Raw genomic sequence first — 20460 nt, 5'->3', positions numbered from 1 at the left:
TTTTCTGTCTGCCTCGGCAGCAGGTGCCTCAACGCTCCTCCACCACCAAGCTTCCCGGTGGCTCTCCTGTGCAGCTTGATGGAGGCACTGAGCTCCCAGCACCGCGTGCTGGCAGTGCGCTCTGTCAGGGATGGCTCGGAGGGATGCTTCCTTGCTGGAGGCAACTGCCTGCAGGACCCCCCTGGACTCCCTCCTCAGACAGTTCCCCTTCATTAGCTCCCTCAGGCATGCCTGGACAGAGCCTTCCCCAACTAAAGGGAGGAATTAAAAAAATAGGGACAGTGAGCCGCATAGTGGGAGACAGAGAAATAAAACTTAAAAAGCAATGGGGTACAGTGTTGAAGAATTTTCACCAGAAAGTGAGTATCTCTAGGTTTGCTTTATTAACAACTCAGAGTTGGGCCATCACCTCAGTGAGTGGCAACTAAGTGTTACAATTGTCACCTTATATATGTTTCTATAGCAATTACATGATTATCAAGGTCCACTTAAGGTTTCCACTGTGTTCTCAATTCTTCATTCTTCTGGTCAGCAGACAGTTCTTGATTTTCCATCGGTAAACCAGTTCTTTGCGTTCCGTTTCAGTTCTTGTTTATTTACCACGTAGACCACTTCAACCACTGGTCCGATGCAAGATCATAAAAGTCATTTATTTCCCTTCTATGTCTAGTTTCACAATGTTCTATTTAAAACCGTCTTTAAATTCTAAGAATCTGACCTCTTATATTATGAATGCTTACCTTACCCTTATTCTCATCTAATATCTACATCAGTTAAAATGTCTTAATCAGCTGTTCAATTATTCATCTTTTTGTACTACATCTATCTTTATCTACTGATTAACTCGGCTGGTGATTATTCCAGTCATGGGATAGGGCTATACAGGGACAAAATGAGCAGTGTAGCATGGACTTAGATTAATATAAAACACCTGTAGTTATACAATTCATGTAATTTATCTTTTCTGAATTGCCCTATACAATAATTATTCTTAAATGCACAATAATATTCAAAGCCTCGATTAATTATTTGCTAACATACAGGACAGATAGGAAAACATTAAGAAATAATGACAGGGAGACAGATAAGGGGATACATAGAAAGAGAAATTAGAAAGTGGCGGGGTACAGGAAACACAAGAAAGAATTTTAAAATAGGGACAGGGTGGAAGACAGAGGGACAAATAGAAAGAAAATTCAAAAAGCAATGGGGTACAATTCACAAGGTGAGAATTTAAAAATAAGGCCAGGGTGCTGGCGAGAGAGATACATACATATAAAGAAATTTTAAAACAAACGGGGTGAAGGAAAGAGTGAGAAGAAATAAAAAATAGGAAAATGGAGCCAAATAGAGGGAGGCATAGAAAGAAAGTTTGAAAAGCAATGGGGTACAAAGCAGAGGGAGGTATTAAAGAATAGGGTCAGGGAGCTGGATAGGGGGGAGATATAGAAATGAGAATTTAAATGTAATAAGCTACAAGGCAGTGCAGAAAAACTAAAAAATAGGAAGAGGGAGCCAGCTAGAGAGACACATAGAAAAAATTTAAAATACAATGGGGTACTCTCCAGAGTTGGCAGAAGAATAACAAGTTTTGGGGAGCCATACAGGTAGGTGGGCAGAGAGGGAGACAGAGGAAGGGAGGCAGGCAGACATCTGGAGAAGGGTGGCAGAGATGGGCCAGGATGCAGAGGAGAGGACGTGTGACTCACCACAGCTCCTGGTGCCAGCAGGAGACCTTCACCGCCTCGACGCTTCTCACTCTGCCTCTGCCCCTTCCTCCTCTGCAGTGCTGCCTGCCCAACCCTCACCCATTCAGCAGCATGCAGTGGATGCCTCGACGCTCCTCATCCACAAGGCTTCCTCAATACATGGTGGCTCACCCAAATAGCCAACAGAGGCACTGAGCTCCTAGCACCGCGTGCTGGCATCTGCCCTGTCAGGGACAGCTCGGAGGGATCCTTCCTCACCACAGGGACTGATCTGCCTCCTTGCCGGAGGCACCTGCCTGCAGGAGTCCCTCTTCAGCCCATTCCCCTTCATCAGCTTTCTCAAGCAGGTGTGCCCACGCAGGCCCCTTTACAGCTAGAGCCCCTTCACACAGCAGGGCCAGCCCCATCCTCTGCCTCACCGGCCACACCTGGGGCTGCCCCACCTGGAGCCCATCAGGAAGAGGGGCCATTGCCAAAGCCCCACAGCACATCATCCCCTCCCCTGCACCTCTCCATAGCCACATGCTCTGCACCCAGGGGCTGCAAACACATCCAGGGGCACAGACGAGCCAGGAAGTTTATTAATTAATGCACATAGAAATCTTGGCGGTGAGTTGTCTGCAAGGCTCAGTGTCCAAATGCAGCAGGACAGAGGGAGAAAAGGGAAGAGAAAAGCAGAAAGAAGGACAGAGGGACATAGAGAAGAGGTGTGGGACAGGGAGCCAGAAAATGGGATGCTGCGAACAAAAGAGGGACAGGGAGCAGGACAACTGTGTAGAGAGAGGAGAGCAGAAGAGAGACTGCGGGGGTGAACAGGGACAGAGAGGTGGAGGAATAAATAAGAGAGACAGGGAGCAGGAGAGAGAGGCAGAAGGGACCAGCAGGACAAGACAAAGGATGGGGGAAAATTCTGAACAGATAGGGGAAAGGAAACATAGGCAAGAAATAAAAAAATAGAAACAGTGGGATAGAGGTAGACGTAGAAAGACAATTTTCTAAAAGCAACAGGGTACAAGAAACAAAGGGAAGAACTAACACATAGGGATGGGCAGCTAGAAAGAGGGAGATGTGGAAAGTGTAAAAATGATAGGGTAGAGGACAGAGAGGGAAGAATTATGAATGAGAGACAGGAAGATGGATAGAGACATAAATGGAAGATTTTACAAGCAACAGTATACAAGAATCATACACGAGAATTAAAAAATCAGGTACATGGAGCTGCAAAGAAGGAGAAGTAGGAAGAAAATTTGAAAAGCAATGGGGTACAAGAAACACTAGCAAGAAATTAAAATTAGGTCAGGGAGACAGAGAGAGGGAAAGGTAGCAAGAAAATTTAAAAAGCGATTGGGTTTGAGAAACCTATGCAAGATTTTAAAAAATAGGGCTGGAGAAGTAGAAAGAAAGTTTCAAAAGCAATGGGGTACAAGAAACATAGGCAAGAATTGAAAAATAGGGACAGGGAGCCTGATAGAAGGCAACTGTGGTGGGTTGATCTTGGCTGGCCACCGGGTGCCCACCAAGCTCTATCACTCCCCTTCCTCAACAAGACAGGGGGACAAAATACACAAAAAAACCTGTAGGTTGAGAAAAGACCAGAAAGGTCACTCACCAATTACTGTCACAGGCAAAACAGACTCAGCTTGGGGAAATTAATTCCATTTATTTTCAATCAAAAGCAAGAGTAGGACAATAACAGATAAGAACAAATCTAAAAAACACCCTGCTCTTTTTTCCTGGGCTCATCTTCATGACTCCTGACTTCCCTACATCCCACCCCCAAGCAATGCAGGGGGACAGGGAGCAGGGGTCACAGTTCACCACACATCATCTCTGCCACACCTTCCTCCTCATGCTCTTCTTCTGCTCCAGTGTGGGCTCCTCTCCATGGGGACACAGGTGCTGCCAGGAGCCTGCTCCAGCGCAAGCTCTCCATGGGGTCACAGCTTCCTTCAGGCACATCCACGTGCTGTGGCATGGGCTGCAGGTGCATGTCTCCTCCCCCGTGGACCTCCATGGGCTGCAGGAGGATGACATCTCTCACCATGGCCTTCACCACAGCCTGCAGGGGAATCTCTGCTCCAGTGCCTGGAGCACCTCCTCCCCCTCCTTCTTCACCAACCTTAGTGTCTGCAGGGCTGTTTCATGCTCATGTTTTCTCCATCACAGCATCTGCACAGCATTTTTTACCCCTTCTTAAATGTCCATCCCAGAGGCACAACCAGCATTGCCGATGGGCTCAGCTTGGACCAGTGGCAGATCCATCTTGGAGCTGGAAGTGGCTGTGCCTGACATGGGGGCAACTCCTGGTGTCTTCTCGCAGAACCCGCCCCTGCCCTGCCCCAGCTAACAAAACCTTGCCACGTAAACCCAATCCAACAGCGATCGGCTATAGCGCAGAGAAGGGGGACTGAAAAATAGGGAAAGGGAGCCACAGAAGGAGAGGTACAGGGGGGGAAAAATAGCGATGGGCTACAGGCCAGAGAGGAGGAAGCGACAGGGAATCAGCCTGAGAGAGATGGAGAAAAACAAAGAACAGCGATGGGCCACAGGGCAGAGAGGGAGGATTTTAAAAAGGGGACAGTGAGATGGACAGAGATAAACTGAGAAATGCCAACAAACCTTGATGAGCTGAAGGGGAGAGACAGGGGAACTAAAGAATAGGGACATGGAGCCAGACAGAGAGAATGATAAAGACAAAAAGCAGCTGTGGGACAGAGAGGAAAGAAGTTAAAAGACAGGGACAGGGACCTGGAACCTGAATTTAAGAAAGAAAAAGTCTATCTAGAATACAGGGCAAGGATAGAGGAATTAAAAAATAGGGACATGAAGACAGAGAGGTGAAGGGTGGGAATTGTGAAGGGCTAAAGGGCAGACGAGGAGAAATTTTAAAAGTTGGGATAGGAAGACAGACATAGATGGAGAAAGAAAAAAATAGTTATGGCCTGTAGGACAGATACAGAGGATGAAAAAATGAAGGACAGGGAACAGGACAGAAGCGCAGAGAGAGAAAGAAAACATAGGGGTAGAGCAACGGATAAAGAGGGGGACATTCACCTGCCAGGGGTCTCCATGGGCGGGGCCTGTCGCTAGGGCTGGTGCCGTTCCGCAGCAGGACCGTGTCTATGGGCGGGGCAGGGCTGCAGCGGAGGCGGAGGAGGCGCTGCCATCAGCAGCAAGCACCTCCCGTGTGGCGAGAGTGGCGGTTCCTTACCGGGAGGCAGCAACGACTGCGGCGGCATCACCCCGCGGGCACCACGCTGTCGCATGGCCGTTACCGGCCACTGGCACTGGGGATCCCGTGGACGCCACCGCGCATGCGCGGCTCCCGGGCTGCACTACCGACCTTTGGCCGCCAGGGGGCAGCACCGAGAGACGGTCAAAACGCGCCACCTCCCCTGCGCGCCACCCGAGCTGCAGTACCCACTTTTGGCCGCCAGGCGGCAGCACCACATCAAGCCCGGCGCTCCGAGCGCTCCCCGCGAGGAGAAAGGACTCGGACCCCGGCCCGCCTGGGGCCGCCCGCAGCCAGCACCGCCTTACGGGGGGGCACAAGCCTCGCCCTTCTCTGCCCCTTCTCCCGCTCACAGCCCATGCAGCCATAGCCATTGCCTCGCTACCAAAAGCAACCAAGCGGCTTGAGCATTTCAGTCCTCTGCACTTGACGGCTTTAAAAGCCTGGTGGCTGTTTCTGTCTGTGCCCATTACCTAGGCAGGGGAAGCAGCACAGGGAACCTGTTCAATAGCTTTGGGTTGGGTTGGGTTTTTTGTCCCCAGAGTAAGCCCCCGGGATTACTGTATTCATCTGCATGTGGCATCAGGGTTGTGAGAGTGACAGCAGCGAGTCAACAGACCCTGGAGAGATTTTAAAAAAAAAAAAAAAAAAAAAAAGAGGCGCCACTGACGGCATCCTGAAGGCAGGCAAGGAGATACTGAAAGCTGCTTTGTGTGAGAGGGGCAGCTACGATTATCAGGAAGCGGTGCATCCGAGCAGACCACATGCAAGCGCATGATCTGCAAGGGAGTGATATGCTGGTGACCCTCGGGCTCTGTTGCGGTGCCCTCTGCTCATCCTGCACACGCACTGGGCTTCCCGTGCGGGGCTTGTCAGTTAAATAAGACACTGTACGATGTTACTTACCACCCTGCCCTCCAGCGTGCAAAGGAATTATACATGAAACAGGGAAAGCAAAGAGGCACGGCAGCCTGTCAGCTGGCCGCACCAGATGGCCATAGAGCCCTGCAAGTTCCCTCATTGCTCTGTACGGGAGTGCAGCTCTGCGCTCCCTGCCGCTCCCACCAGCAAGCACAGCACCTGTGCTTTGCTGCCTGCAGCACGTGAGACTCGGGAGGCTGGAGGGGCTGTTCCGCCAAGGTGTCAGGTGAGCTGCTCAGTTCCTTTGGCTGCCTAATTTGCTGCCTTAAAACAATCACTTCAACACTCGGTTTCTTTATTTCAGACCCCTCTAAACATCTCCTGGCCTGCAAGCCATTTTCAGCAAGCAACACAGCTGAAATACTGTGCTGCTGGAAACCTAGCTGTCATCTTGCTCCCATGTCAAAAGGCTTTTGGAACCTGAACCCCCTGATTCTTTTGGCATCAAGACTGCAAGGCAAGAAATACGCCTGTACTCGAACAAGCGAGACGCCTGCCACATCACTCAGCACAGTGCTATGCGGGTGCCTGACCGACACCTTCTGCTGCTAAAACCAGAGCGCGGTTCCCTTCTGAAGAGCCACTGGCAGTGCAGAGAGTATCTCGCCTTTCCCTGCACCAGGTTCCCAGGGAACAGCGTCTCAGTCGGACTGGAGCGTGCAGCAGCCTCTGGTCGTCGCAGCCCCTCGCCCATCCAGAAAGCGCCTGCCTGTAGCAGCGGCAGAACCGCTGCTGCCCAGAGGTGAAAGGAATGGCTTGGGGTAAAGCTCCCCAGGCTGCCCGTGTCTCATGCAGAGCTGGGGGTCCAGAAGCAAAGGGGTTATGGGAGGGGTGGAGCAGGGGAGTGGGGGGACGAGACTGGAGGGCAGGGGACGCAGGGGGCACGTCACGGGGAAAAAAAAAAAAACTTGCACAGGGGGAAAAAACTTGTGTGGGGGGACGTTTGGGTGGAAAGCATTTGGGAGGGCAGAGAGACACGCAGAGGGGGACAGGGGGAGGAGACGGACACGGACGGATGGCAGGTATGCGTGGGTAGAAAGGTGCACGGGGGGACACGCGTGGGGATGACCTACACCAGGGGATCCACCCAGGATAATCCACAGCAGATAACTCACCTGGGATAAGCCACAACAGATATTCCACTCCAGAGAACAAATCCGCACCAGATAATCCCCAGCAATGCCCCTCAAACTGCCAGCATTTCACCCCAAATTTTGCCCAAACTGGTGGGGGGCTTTGGTTTGGGTTTGGTTGTGTTTTGTTGGGGTTTTTTTTGCTTTTACGTAATACAAAACTTGGGGTTTTCTGCTTTTCCAAAATATTCAGTTCTGGGGTTTTCCAGCGCTTTTGCACAACATAACAATTGGTGATTCTCGCTTTTCTGCATTAAAATGGGGTGTGTGTTTGTTTGCTTTCCGGCTGCACAAATCCAGGCGGATTTGGCTTTCCTGGGAGCGCCAAACTGTGTTGTTCCACCCCTCCAAATTGTCGTTGCCCCCCCCGCAGACCCAGAATCAGGGGGTTTAGGGGTATTTTTGTGCTGTGGCAGCAGCTCCTGCTCAGTGTGCGCAGCCCTGCAGGGGAAAGTCTGCATTTGGGGGAAATTGGCCCCAAATCGGGATGGGAAAAGGGGGAAGGGTCAGCTTTTGAAAGTGCTTTTATATCTTCAATAGAGATGCGAGGGGGAGGTCAAGTTTTTAAATCCTTTATATAAATAGGGTTTCTTTGCACTTTAAAAACCTTATATAGCATAGACATTTACACTTATGTATCTGTTTACACATACATATATTCAGGGAACAGATGTTTTATGCATATTATCTGTTTACACTTACATGTCATATCTATTTACACGTACATGTCTATTTACACTTTCATATATTTACACTTATATATCTATTGACACATGCGTGCCTATTTATGCTTTTATAGATTTACACTTATATACCATGTCTATTTACACATCCATGTCTATTTACACTTGTTGTTATATAGAACATATATTTAGATTAGCTAGGTGTTTAGACTTGGGTATTTTGACACTTTGATATCTTAGAGTTCTCTATTTAGACTTAGATATGTACTTACAATTATACCTATTTAGACTTAGTTATCTGTTTACACTTCTATATAACCTTTACTTAGATTACATAGAATACCTACTTGGGCTTACTATGTAAAACACAGTAAGCTTAGACAGCTCTACCTATCCGGACTTTTTCCTATTTTAAATTCCTTCATATACATCATCTTTTTTTGCATTTTGAACCCCCTTATTTCTTAACATATATACAAGTTCTTTTTTATTCAAAAACCCTATCTATCTCTATTTAGATTTTTTAATATTCTAAAACCCTTTATATAATATAGCAGATACAGGTTTGTATTTTGAAATTCTTTTATATATAAATGAAATTAACTTTTTTTTGTTGTTTTTACATCATCACCCCTCAGGCCCCTCCACCTTCCCCCCCATTTTATTCACCCCCCAAAAAAGGCACAAAACCAAGGAAAACAGCCCCAACCGGCAGCTCACTACTTTAATAATGCCGTTTACATACGTACTACTTTAATAATGCCGTTTACATACGTACTACTTTAATAATGCCGTTTACATACGTACACGGCCCCCTGAAAAGAGGAACTCTGCTAGAAAAGTACAATGGGGGCAGCCCCCCCAAACGGTTGCAGCCCCCCCCAGCCCCTGTCCCGCAAGCCGGTGGCTGCCCCACGCCACGGGGGGAGCGCACCAGGGAACGGTGCCGCACCTCTCGCTCAGGCTCTGCTCTGCCGTGCTCCCGTCCATTCCTGTGCTGGGACGGGCTCCCCGGGGCAACGAACCTCCCCGCTCCCTCTTGGCCCGGGACTCTCCCCACCAGACAGCCCTCACTGACGCATCTGCAGGGCACCCGCTGGAGACAGAGCCAGGAGCCTCCAGGCACGGGGCCGGCCCCTTACCGTCGGGACGCTTCACGACCGGCAGGCAAACCTGAGCCGGGGGGTACCTGGGTCGTGGGGGCACCACGAGATGCTTACAACAAGACACCTGAAAAACAAAAATCCCAAGTGATATTTCAGCATATTAAAAAAATAGCACAGAAGCGAGTAGAGGAATTCAGTCAAAGTAAGGGATAGGAGAGTAGTTGAGCTCAAGGAGGCTTCTAGGTAAACAGGTCAGCTCAAAATACAATACATCCTTTGAAAGCTAGAGCGACTTGAATGCTTCCAATCAGTATTAAGACTAACCGGTACGATTTTGAACACATTCTTCGCATAAAAGTAAACGCTCTTGCCGGTGTTGGAAAATGTCTCATCCCTTCCTTACAGCACAGCTGCAGGGAGACAACCCTGCGAGGCTGCAGGACAAGGGCGTACCGCAATCAGAATCTATGCTTACAGATCCGCTGCAACAGCCACGGCCCTTGCGCTGCTGCTGCACATCTTGCTGGCTTGGTCGATACAGCTGGAAGTGAAGTGCAACACTTTCGAGAGTGAAATGAAAACCAAAGAACAAATCTCAGTAATTCACTTTTTAGTATAAAGGCGTGTGTGTGTTTATATACATCCAATAAAAATACTTACACTATAGAAGGATTTGATTTTCCTTTTGCGTTAATTTAACTTGCACAGCTGTGAATCGATACCATTAGATTATCTGTCTCCAAGATACGCAGTTATCATTTGACCAGGGTTTTTTTGCACGTTATGTCATTAGGAGCGACATCTGGCCAGCTGCACTGCCCAAGAGAGATGCTACTGAACTGCCAGGGAAACACACCATTGAAAGTGAGACAGAAATAAAGTACTTCAGAGTGTAAAGTCCCAGTCCGATTGTGGGCTCGGGGAAGGTTTGTAATGATCCCAAGAGTGAGATTAAGACACAAACGAGGTCAAATGCCACCTATCAGGCTGTTTAACTGGATAAAAGCAGAAGAATGGAGCGATAGGAAAGGCAGGAAATATTAGGAGAAAACTAAGCAAGCATTCGGAAAGATAAGCAAAGGATAGTCACCACTATGGATCCAGCGGCATCCCATTGGGCCTCAGTCTTCAGTTCTTTGGTGGTGGGTGCACACCACGGTTTGTTTTCATGGTCTTTTATATACGGGATTTATCCACAGTCCGGTATATGCGCATATGCCCCACGTGTTGTTCATGTGCTTTAGATCTCACCTATTATGCAGCCTTTGCATTGACCATCAGCAGGAAACAGTGTATATTCTTGGCAGGCAGCTGGCCCAGCCCGGATAACGGTCAGTATCTTGCTTTGGTGGTGCCTGATAAGCAAAAGAACAGTCTGCTGCTTCAGCAAGTTTGCACAAGTTTCCTTGCAAGCTGCGATGTCGCCAGGTTTCACAATTCTGCCGTGTCTTATCAGGCAAGCACACACAAGCAAGCTTTGAGACAATTATTTGACATTCTAGTCTCTTACACCACCCTGTGGCTCACAGGTTGCTGTCTTGGCTCACATTGCTGTCTTCATGGTCCAGGGCGCTGATAGAGAGAGGGGACAGTAAAGTAAGGAAAGAGCATTCGTTCATACAGTTTTTGCAATCAAAGGTTTTGGCTGGTACACTGCACGGATATATTTAACACCGTCTGGTGATGGGGCGGCTATAAATTGCATATTGGTTACAACGCGCTGAATAAATTGTATTAAACATGGAATGATACATGGTAAAAATAGCAACATTGCCACACAAGGTATAAAACAAGATACACTTAACCCATGGAGCACCCGGAAGCCATGAGAAGGAATCAAATTCCCAACCTTTCCAGGTCTGAATGGGGACATGGGCTAATTTCCTTAGTCCAGAAATTATTTGTTTAACAACCTGACCATTGTCCTCAATTTTTAAACAACAGCTTGAATCATTTAATTTACCACAAACACCTCCTTCAGCTAGCAGGTAGTCAAGAACCATGCGGTGTTGTAAAATTGCCATTCGCATTTGTGTAGCCTAGTCTGCTAATAGATCCAGGGCATGAGCAGTCTCATTGATAATAATTTCTAAAACAGCTTGTAATCAAATAACACAATTCAAATTATAAACAGGTTCTCGAGCGCCACTAATCACTTCATTGGGGTTCCAGGTGGCAGGCCCATAGTGTTGGACAATTCATTGAGGGGGCCAATCGTCCTTTACCCACGTTTGGCCACTTCCACCCACTATAGCAGTATTAACGGATCGCTTATCTTGTGCAAGGTCATCATATAACTTGACACCTAGATTTTTATCCTCATTCTCGGGGAGCAGAAAAAACAAGGGACGAATCACCACGACATAGCATACTCCAGTCCAATTTGCCAATAACAGTTTGTATGCATGTTGGCCACACACCCAGTAGTGGCCCTTCAAGGGTCAGGTACCACATTCAAATAAACCCGTAGATATCCATGGGGATTGGAAGTAAGTTGTGTTACCTACTCCTAGAGGACGATATGGCATTCTGCCTGTCATATTACAAAGCCAGGCACCAGCAGAGTTATCCCGTTTGCACCCAACAGTACTGTTAGCAACAAGACTTAGGGTGCCTTGATTGTCTGTGTCATCAACTATATTCCAACATAATGGTTCACCACTTGGCAGGATTAATCGCTGACCACTGCACCCTCCTGTGTTCACGCTCCAAAAGAGGGTGAGATTATGAGGTGTGGTGCTGCAATAAAAACAAGTTCCCATCATATTGGTAGGGCAACAAAATTCAGAAAAGGGTTTTTGGTGTCCAGTTCCATTTATCCAGGCACATTTTTGTGAGCAATTACTGTTATCGGACATACAATAATTTCGATATGTATAGGTCCAATTACATTTACTGATTCCCACATAGATACTATCTTTCTGAGTTCGGTTTAGACAACATTGGCCTTGAGCTGGACATCGTACTGGCCAGGGTGGTGGTGCGTTTTCTTCCCAATAGGTATTACTTTTGACTTCACGGTAATTGCTCACTAGCTCTTCAGAAGAAAGGGGGATGGAGATCCATGGCCAGCTTTCTAGACCAAATGGTCCTCCACACACCCAACAACTGGTAAGACTGAACGCATGGGCCACGGAATAACCTAAAGTCACAAACTCGTTTTCCCGTTCTTGGTTAACACTTAGAGAGCCGAAGCTTCTCCAGGGAATTAAGGGCAAAGAAAATGGTTGTCCAAAGCAATTTTTGTGATGATATACTATATACATCCTAGAAAGATTAACAAACTAATGGATATCAATATTATACAAGGAATTAGAATCCACATGAGGGTCTTTCATTGTGGTTCAGGATACTGTTTTTCGTGAAGTTCACCTGCAAAACAAAAAAAGAAAACATCCTCGGTTCGTTTTGGGAACTGGAGGCAAAAGGTTATTATTAAAAGGATGGGATGATCCATCACACGTTAATTTTGTGTTCCTTCCCATAAGCATCTTTTGTCTTCCAGGCGCATTTATTTAATGGGGTTTCAAGTACCAATGGTACATTTCCCACAGTGGGAAGGTCCACTAACACAGGTTGTCTGGGAGAACAGGAGGGATCTTTAGGGTTGTCGGGCTCACGGAAGCAGGAATTGTGGTTGGAGCTTTTGGACAGAATGTTCTGATTTTCGGACATCCATTTACTCCCCACCGGTTGTTCACATGGGTAACGGCATCCCATAAGCGTTCTGCCCACCCAGGTTCACGCAGTTTGAGGAAGCGTTTGAGGACGCCGTTACTCCTCTCCACTGTCCCGTTGGCTTGTGGATAATAAGGAGTGTGGAAAATCCACGCAATTCCTTCCCCAGCTGCCCAATCCTGGACAACCTTGGCAGTGAAGTGAGAGCCATTATCTGATTGGATTGACTGTGGCTTGGGAAAGGCACTAAACCACCATTTCAAAGCTTTCACCATATTTTCTCCGGTCGCCCAAGTGAATGCTTCTGCTTGAACTAGTCCTGATACTATTTCTACTCCTACCAACACATAATGTTTTCCCTTGGATTTTCGAAAAGGACCGATGTAATCTACTTGCCAAGCCTCCCAAAGCTCCTTCCCTTGTCTAAGGTGTAGGGGGGTTTCCTCTAAGGGGTGTCTGTCCAAGTGGTTGCGGCATTGGCCACAGGCTGAAACACAGGTTTGACAGTTTTCTTGAGTAACCGGCCAGCCTCTAGCTTGAGCTTCCCAGTAGAGAAGAGCCACACAGAGCACTCCATCAAAATATCGGAAAAAAACCTGTGACATTCAGTGGCCTCTCTTGGTAAATATTTAGAACAGGTACCCAACTGCTTAAATACACCTAGGAAATTATACGCTACAGCTATTTGGCAGTTACAGTTTAAACAACGCAAGGCAGTTTGTATAAGCAATTTTAACTTTTTTTTTTCCTAAAGTTAAATTTATGATAGAAAAATCAGTGAGATAAGAGATCCCCTATATGGTTTTACTGGGGTAGGTGGGCAGAATCAAACCCCCAGTGCTGCAATGCATAAGGCTACCAAAAAGGACCGGCAGATTTGCTAATGCTTTTGGCTGCACTGAAGCATGCCGAGGAACACAGTTTTACGACATCTCAGCTGTTACAACTGAGAACCAAAGGCCAGCGATGCCAGCAACTTTTGGAAGACATGCTGTGCTCGGGTCTTTGGAAGGAAATTGACTTTTTTTTTTTTTTTTTAAAGAGTGGAAAGTCTTGTTGCTGATGACTTCTACTGCCAAGTACATCATCTCTGAAGATCCACTCTGATGGGGGGTTCATAAAATGCAACTTCTTTGAATGAGAAAGACTTCCATTCCGGAAAATCTCTCTCCAACTGAAGTAAGAAATCACATGCTGTAGGTTAAGGAAAAAGGACATTGCTGAAGCAATAACTCACTGAAACCACATCAGGACTCACTGTCACTAGTTACAAGGCTGGCAATGCTTCTTGGGAAAGCCTAGAAAACACGCGGAAGTGACGCCAATTTCTCCTCTTTTGTCCACATCTCTTCTTTGACCTTGATTGCTTTTAGTACAGATGCTAGTATCTCAGTAAGGTTTTCAAGTACTACTGTAAGATATTTTAAAAATTTATTGACTGAAAAAGCATACAGCTTTTATGATGAAAACAAAGTCCATTTCTTCTGAACATCTGAACTCTTACAAACATTTTCTTTCCTCTTTTAGTACAAAATTATTTTCACAATATCATTTAATAGTAAGCACACAGAAACAGAAGACTCTGCTTTCAGGAAGGCAAAATAAACGGAGGGAAGTCAACTTTGCATAGGCATAACACACCCTAGCACAGACCTTATTTTATTTTTAGTATTTGTGTTAAAATATGTCATAGAAAAACCATAGAAGAAAGGAGAGTTGGCACATTCTTAATGTTAACTTTAAAGTCCATGCTACAAGTACCTTCGGAAAAACGCAGACGCATTGTAGATGTACCTTGTACTTGCAGACCGCTATGGATCACAGCAGCATGCAAAAGAGAGGGAGCCAGGGGAGGGGCAGGGAGGGCCCGGGACTCACTGCAGCTCTCAGTGCTGCTAGAGAATTGTCTGGTTCAGATGCTTCTTCCTCCTTCTCTCCTGCCTTCCTCCTCTGTAACTCCGGTCGCTCAGCTGTCCTCCACCTAAAGAGGATACATGGGTGTCTTACAGCTCTTAGGAGACGAGGCTTCCTAGACATGTAGCCTCGCTCACTCGTGCACTACGTGGCTGTAGCACGCTTTGGGTTATGCATACAGACTCTGCGGTGCACATTGGCGGTCTGGCCTGCGGCACGCTACGAAGAGGGATCCCTTCCCACCCAGAGAGGCAGGCTGTCTCTTGCCTGCAGCGGGAGGAAGCAGTCGGCCAGACAGCCTTCTGTTTCTTCTTCTTTACCTTTCTCCAGCCTCTCTGGCTTCAGCTGCCGCAGCTCCTGTCCACAGCCAGTAAGCACTCTGCCCGTCCCTTCTTGCCCCCACGCCGCAAGGAGAGCAAGGCCAGGCAGAGACAACCCACGCAAGCCTGAGGCAGGTGCTGTCAGCAGCATCCCCAGGTGAGGAACGGACAACCGCATCCTCAGCGCGGCCTCGGGGACAGGGAAAGAAGCGGTGACCGTTATTACTGTAGATCGCCCCTGGCCGAAGTCCTTCCTTCTGCAGGGGCTTCTGGAGACGCTGCGCCTTCCCTGCACTGCTGGTAACAGCACCCGCGTTAAGGGAGAATCCAGCACATTTGAGGGCCAGCTTGCGGCCTCCACGACAGAGCTTGGGGGTGATGTGGGGCTATGGGACAGTGGCACGCCACTTCTCGGGGAGCAGCTACAGCCGGAAGCCCGCAGAAGACCGCACAAAATCGGCAACAAAACTGCACCGGGTGCCGCGGCCGTAGCAGGGACTACGGCGCACCGCACGCGCCCGAGATCAACGCGGCTGCCCGGCAGCCACGTCCGTATAAACTACACCTCCTGGCATGCCCCGGGGAACCAACACGGCCGACCGGAAGCCCCGTACCCCAAGATGCCGCGAGACGCAACCCTCCATGCTTTCTGACCCTGCGGGGACACCCTTCACAGCGCCACCGCCACACGTGAAAGCCCCCACCCGGCGCGGCGCCCCACCACCACCCGGCCCCGACCCGGCGCGGCCCCCCCCGCCCGGCTCCAGGAAGCCCCGGCCGCCCAGCTCCGACCCGGCGCGCGCCCCCCCCGCCCGGCTACAGCTCCGGCTAGCCCTTGCCGCCGGCCCCGACCCGGTACGGACCCCTCGCTCGGCTCCAGGAAGCCCCGGCCGCCCAGTTACGACCCGGCGCGGCCCCCCCCCGCCGGGCTCCGGGAAGCCCCGGCCGCCCGGCTCGGACCCGGCGCCGCACCCTCCCCGCTCCGTGCCTCCCGCCGGCCCGGCCGCTCCCCCGCAGACACCGCCACCCTCCTCGGGGCTTTCCCCGGTCCCCGCTCACTTTCTCCCTCGGTGCATCCGCAGCCCGGCGACCGGACCGCTCCGCTCCTCCCATGGCTCACACTGGCCCCTCCACGCCCACCCGGGGCAGGGCACTACCAGCCCCTCCTCAAGCAGCTCCCCCTGTAGAGGGAGGGGCCGGCGCCATCAGCCTCACGGCCCGCACCTGGGGCTTCTCCAGCCCTGGCCCACAGCTGGAGCCCAGCAGGAGCAGGGGGCCATCGCCCGACCCCCACAGTGCGCCAGCTCCTACCCTGGGCTCTGTCATAGCCCCTTGCCCGGTGCAAAGAGAGTGCAAACGCAGCTGGGAGGGCAAAGGAGAAGGCGAGTGTTTATTGAGTCACACACATAAACATAACAAGTGCCGGGAGCGAGTCTGTCCTGGGGCTTGGGGCCCCCGATGCTCCCCCTGGCCCAAGACACCTCAGCAGTCGTTCCCCATGCTCATCGGTTCAGTGGGGAATGGACAGTCAGTCGGCTGGCTCCTGGAGCGATGGGCTGCTGGGCAGAGGTGGAGGCTGCCAAAAATGAGGAGCAGGGTGCAGGACACTAGAATAAAAGAGAAAAGTGGCAGCCGGCTGGACAGGGGGATTTAACGAGAAAGCATGAGGCAGGGAGCAGGACAGCAAGAGAAGGATGGGGACAAGGGAGCCTGACAGAGGTGCGGAAAAAAGCAGCAGGGAGAGAGGAAGAAAAGAGAGAAGAGGAAAGCTGGGCGTGCGATCGGGATGGCAAAGAGTTAAAATTACCAGTGTGAACAGAGCGAGTGTTGTGTGTCAAACCATCAAGGTCAATTTATGGCTCCCGGGCGAGAAACACATGTCGACTACTGGCTTTGCAATTAAAGATCATCATGAAAATATTTTAGGCTTCAACGTTTTCAGCGGTCGAACCCAGTGCCTGCCAAATGGCAGCGTGTGGTCCTTTGGCCCAAACACCGATCCCAACCCCGGCGGACACTGTGAGGCTCCAGTGCGGGCACTCCACGCAGCCCCGGCGCTCCCCGCGTCAAAAATCACTGACGGGCCGCAACACCCCATTGCTGCTGCAGCACGACATGGAATTTCTGATCTTAGCCGATTTGGAGAGACGACAAATGATGTCCAGGCCCCACTCCCCGTAGGGCTCACCTGCCTGGCCCGTTCGGAAACCAGACGGGAGGTGGCGCTTAGCAGCTGGTGATGGGCGCCTGATGCCGGTACAGCCCCACTACCAGCTGCTGTACCGAGCATCGCAAACAGCAGCTACTTTGCAAGCAGCTGCACACCCATGGATGGCAGCGCTAGGTGTATAAGAAACATTCTTTATGGTTCCCTTAAAGGAGGAGGATAAAGAGAAGTTTGTTTTCACTTGGGAGGGAATACAATATACTTTTAACAGAATCCCACAGGGGTATAAACATTCACCCACAATTGCTCATGCTGCACTTGCTGGACTTGTACAGTCTCACTCCCCCAAGATGTGAAACTGTACCAATATACAGATGATATTCTGATTGGAGGAACTTCCCCAAGAAGGTGGGGGAAGTGGCAGCAGCAGTATGGCAAGCACTAAATAAAGCAGAAATTGAGATTCCACCTGGAAAATGTCAGGGGCCAAGTAGACAGGTAAAATTTTTAGGTACTTGGTGGATAGCAGGCAGTGCAGTGATTCCTCCAGACACCTTAAGAAAAATCAAAGAGCTGCAAATGTCCCAATCAAGGAAGGAGTTACAACAACTAATGGGAACTTAAGAATATTGGAGGAAGCATGTACCTGTATTTTCTGTCATTGCCCGTCCATTATACTCACTCCTACAGAAAGGCAAACCCTGGGAGTGGAAATTAGAACATGAAAAGGCAGTCAAAACTCTAACTGAAGAATTAAAAACATAGCAGTCACTGGGACCAGTACACCCCCACGACCCTATTATAGCCAAATGGGGTTTCCCTGAACATGCTACTTACTGTAACCTGTTCCAAACAGGCCCTCATGGGCCAGTAAGACCTCTGTTGTTTAGCTCAACTGCATTCAAAGAAACAAAACAAGGATACTCTGAATGGGAAAAGGGACTTTTTTCTTTAGTCTGAGCAGTTAAACAAGTTGAGAAAATACATCAGGGACAACCTCTGCAAACTAGAGGACCATTTAATTTACCAGAAGCAATCCTAAAGTGGACTGCCTCCCTAGAAGGAGTTGCACAAACCCCGCTATCAGATCATATCATATCAAATGGTATGCTTACCTAACAGGAGTCGCAGAAAATATGCAACTAACTGAAGGACACACTAAGGTTTCCAAATTGCAGATGCCCATAAACACAGACCCTTTAGCGTTACAACAACCTTTTAAACCTTCACCCATTCTAGATGCACCACCCCTCACTGAGGGTACACCAACAGAAAACATTTGGTTTACAGATGCTTCAGCAAAAAAAGTAAACAGTAAATGGCAGTATAAGGCCATTAGATATTGCCACTGGCAAACAAGTAATAGAGGAAGGTGAAGGCAGTGCACAAGTAGGAGAAATAAGAGCAGTTGTTTTGGCAGCACAAAATGGAGCAAAAATCATACATGTATACTCTTATGCTGTGTGGGCTGATACCACACAGTGGCTCTGTCAATGGGAAACCTTGAACTGGAAAGTAAATAGATCCCCAGTTTGGAGAAACAAAGACTGGCAATTATTACTAGGTATAGTCAGGAAAACACCTTTCAAGACAGCATGGGTAAAAGCGCATGCTAAAGACTCAACCAGCCACAAAGTGGTATGTAGTAAAGATAAGGGCTGGCGACCGGAAGATCACGTGCTGTACGGAAAGAGTTAAGGGTCGACCCTCCCTTGTCTCCGCCCCTTATAACATGACACGCCTACTGCTGGGGATATAAAGCCTGGGTCGGCTGGAGATCTGGTGGGATAACCTTGATGTGTAGTGTTTGCTACACAGTGGTGGCCCTGATGTGATCAGGCAACAGTGATGGAGCTTGCAGAACTCATAAAGGTACTAAAGTCGGTAATGACAAGGGTGCTCAAGAGGAGGTTTGCGGCAAGGCGGCGCCGGCCTGCTGCATGTGGCATGCTGATGGGGCATGAATCTCCTGGGAATGAAAAGCCAACAAGTTTAGTTTTGGAGGGGACACAGGCTGGCTGGGAAGGAGTGGCCTGTGGGACACAGATGGAACTGTTGTTACTGGGGGCTGAGCCAACGGAGGAAGGGGAGGTGCAGGGAGACTATGGCGCAGCGGGAACAAAGGAGTTGGGAAAGGTGTTCCCGATACAAGTGGGGAGTTTAGAGCGGCCACCCATGGAACCTTCAGCACCTCCTGCACCGGCGGATCTGCCACTTCCTCAATACCTGTGGGGCGAGTTGCAACAATGTGTGGAAAGGGAGCTGACTGATAGGTTGCTGGATTGGGTCCCGGGGGCCGATGTGGGATCCCAGCGGTATCGCGAACTATGTGAAGGAAGATGGCGGCAAGGAGAAAAGGAAGGCAAAACACCTGAGGATGCCCCATTGTATCCCAGTGATCGACGAGTGCTGGACACACAGAGAGCGGAGTGCAGGACATTGGGGGGGGTGGTAGGGCTCCCCCGGCACTGCCAGTGATACCTGAGCCACCAGAGGGAACCCCTATCCCTGGGGCAATGGGAAATCAAACTGGTATTCCCTCACAGTGGAGGGAGCCTGTACACGATTACCCCATGAGCTCTGATAGCAGTGAGGGCAAAGGGGGTGACGAGGGATCCTCGATTGTTGCTCATCCGCCCCCGCTTCTGAGACGGACTAACGAGGTTTCAAGGGAACTCGAGGCATTGATCAGCCGATTGAGAAGGGTGGTGGCAAATGCGGAAAGTCTTATGCCAGGGGGAATGCCGAGAGGGCAAACGGGACGGATTGGCGGATGATTGCAAAAAACTGTGTCTTGGAAGGAGTGCGATTCCAGGCCCCTCTGATTCAAGCATTTCCTATCCGAGCAGCCCCAGGTGGAGGATATGAATGGCAACCGTTAGATGCGAAGTGGGTGAAAGAACTGGTCACAACGGTGAAAAGTCATGGATTAAATTCCCCAGAAACCCAAGTCCTACTAGACTGTGTTTTTGCAACGCCGCTTGCACCTTTTGATATCATTCAGTTGATGCGGGCCGTATTGACCCCCTCGATGATGGTATTGTTTAGGGAGGAGTGGAGGAATTGGTGCACCCAAGTTGTTATCGAGGCGCAACAGGCCAACCATCCCATGGCAGGAGTGACTTTAGAGCAGTTGATGGGTGAAGGGCAGTTCGCAACTCCTCAGGCTCAGCGAATGCGGGGGCGCGATTTTGCTGCATCTTCGAAAGCTGCTCAGGAAGCGATACGCATCATCGCGGCCCTTGATAAAAGGGAGCCTCCATGGGTCCAAATACGGCAATCGTTAAGTGAGCCCTTCACAAAGTTTTTAGACCGGCTGCAAGCGGCGCTCCAGGTTGCTCGACTTCCTGAGCAGGCTAAGGAGGCGATATTGCTTGACTGTGCACGTACACAAGCAAACCCACAAACTGCAGTGTTGCTAAGACAGTTACCCATAGGGACCATGCTTTCACAGATGATTCGTTACGTGCTGGAACAGGAACAGGCGTGAAGTATGCAACCGGTAGTGGCTGCGGTCCATGCGGCCTGCCGTAGCGCACGACTTACGTGCCATAAGTGTGGGGGGCAAGGACACATGGCGCGACAATGCCCTTCAAA

General features: G+C 49.6%; 1 long non-coding RNA gene across 4 annotated transcripts; it reads right to left on the bottom strand.

Annotated features, from left to right (window-relative positions):
* Positions 1 to 8425: 8425 nt before the first annotated feature.
* On the bottom strand, positions 8426 to 15889 carry LOC148056367 (uncharacterized). 4 transcript variants are annotated; one of them, XR_015703532.1, is made up of 4 exons: positions 15756 to 15889; positions 14224 to 14443; positions 9445 to 10356; positions 8426 to 8908 (listed from the first exon to the last, which is right to left on the bottom strand). It is a non-coding gene; the product is annotated as an uncharacterized LOC148056367 (long non-coding RNA). The 4 variants fall into 4 exon arrangements; XR_015703534.1 differs by having other exon boundaries at positions 9875 to 10356; XR_015703531.1 differs by lacking the exon at positions 8426 to 8908 and having other exon boundaries at positions 8919 to 10356.
* Between the last annotated feature and the right edge of the window lie 4571 nt (positions 15890 to 20460).

This window comes from Nipponia nippon, unplaced genomic scaffold (genome assembly GCF_047370975.1).
Source record: "Nipponia nippon isolate SJK-2023a ecotype South Korea unplaced genomic scaffold, ASM4737097v1 scaffold_15, whole genome shotgun sequence".
Taxonomy (NCBI): Eukaryota; Metazoa; Chordata; class Aves; order Pelecaniformes; family Threskiornithidae; genus Nipponia; species Nipponia nippon.
This window is presented reverse-complemented; position numbering and strand designations above follow the sequence as displayed.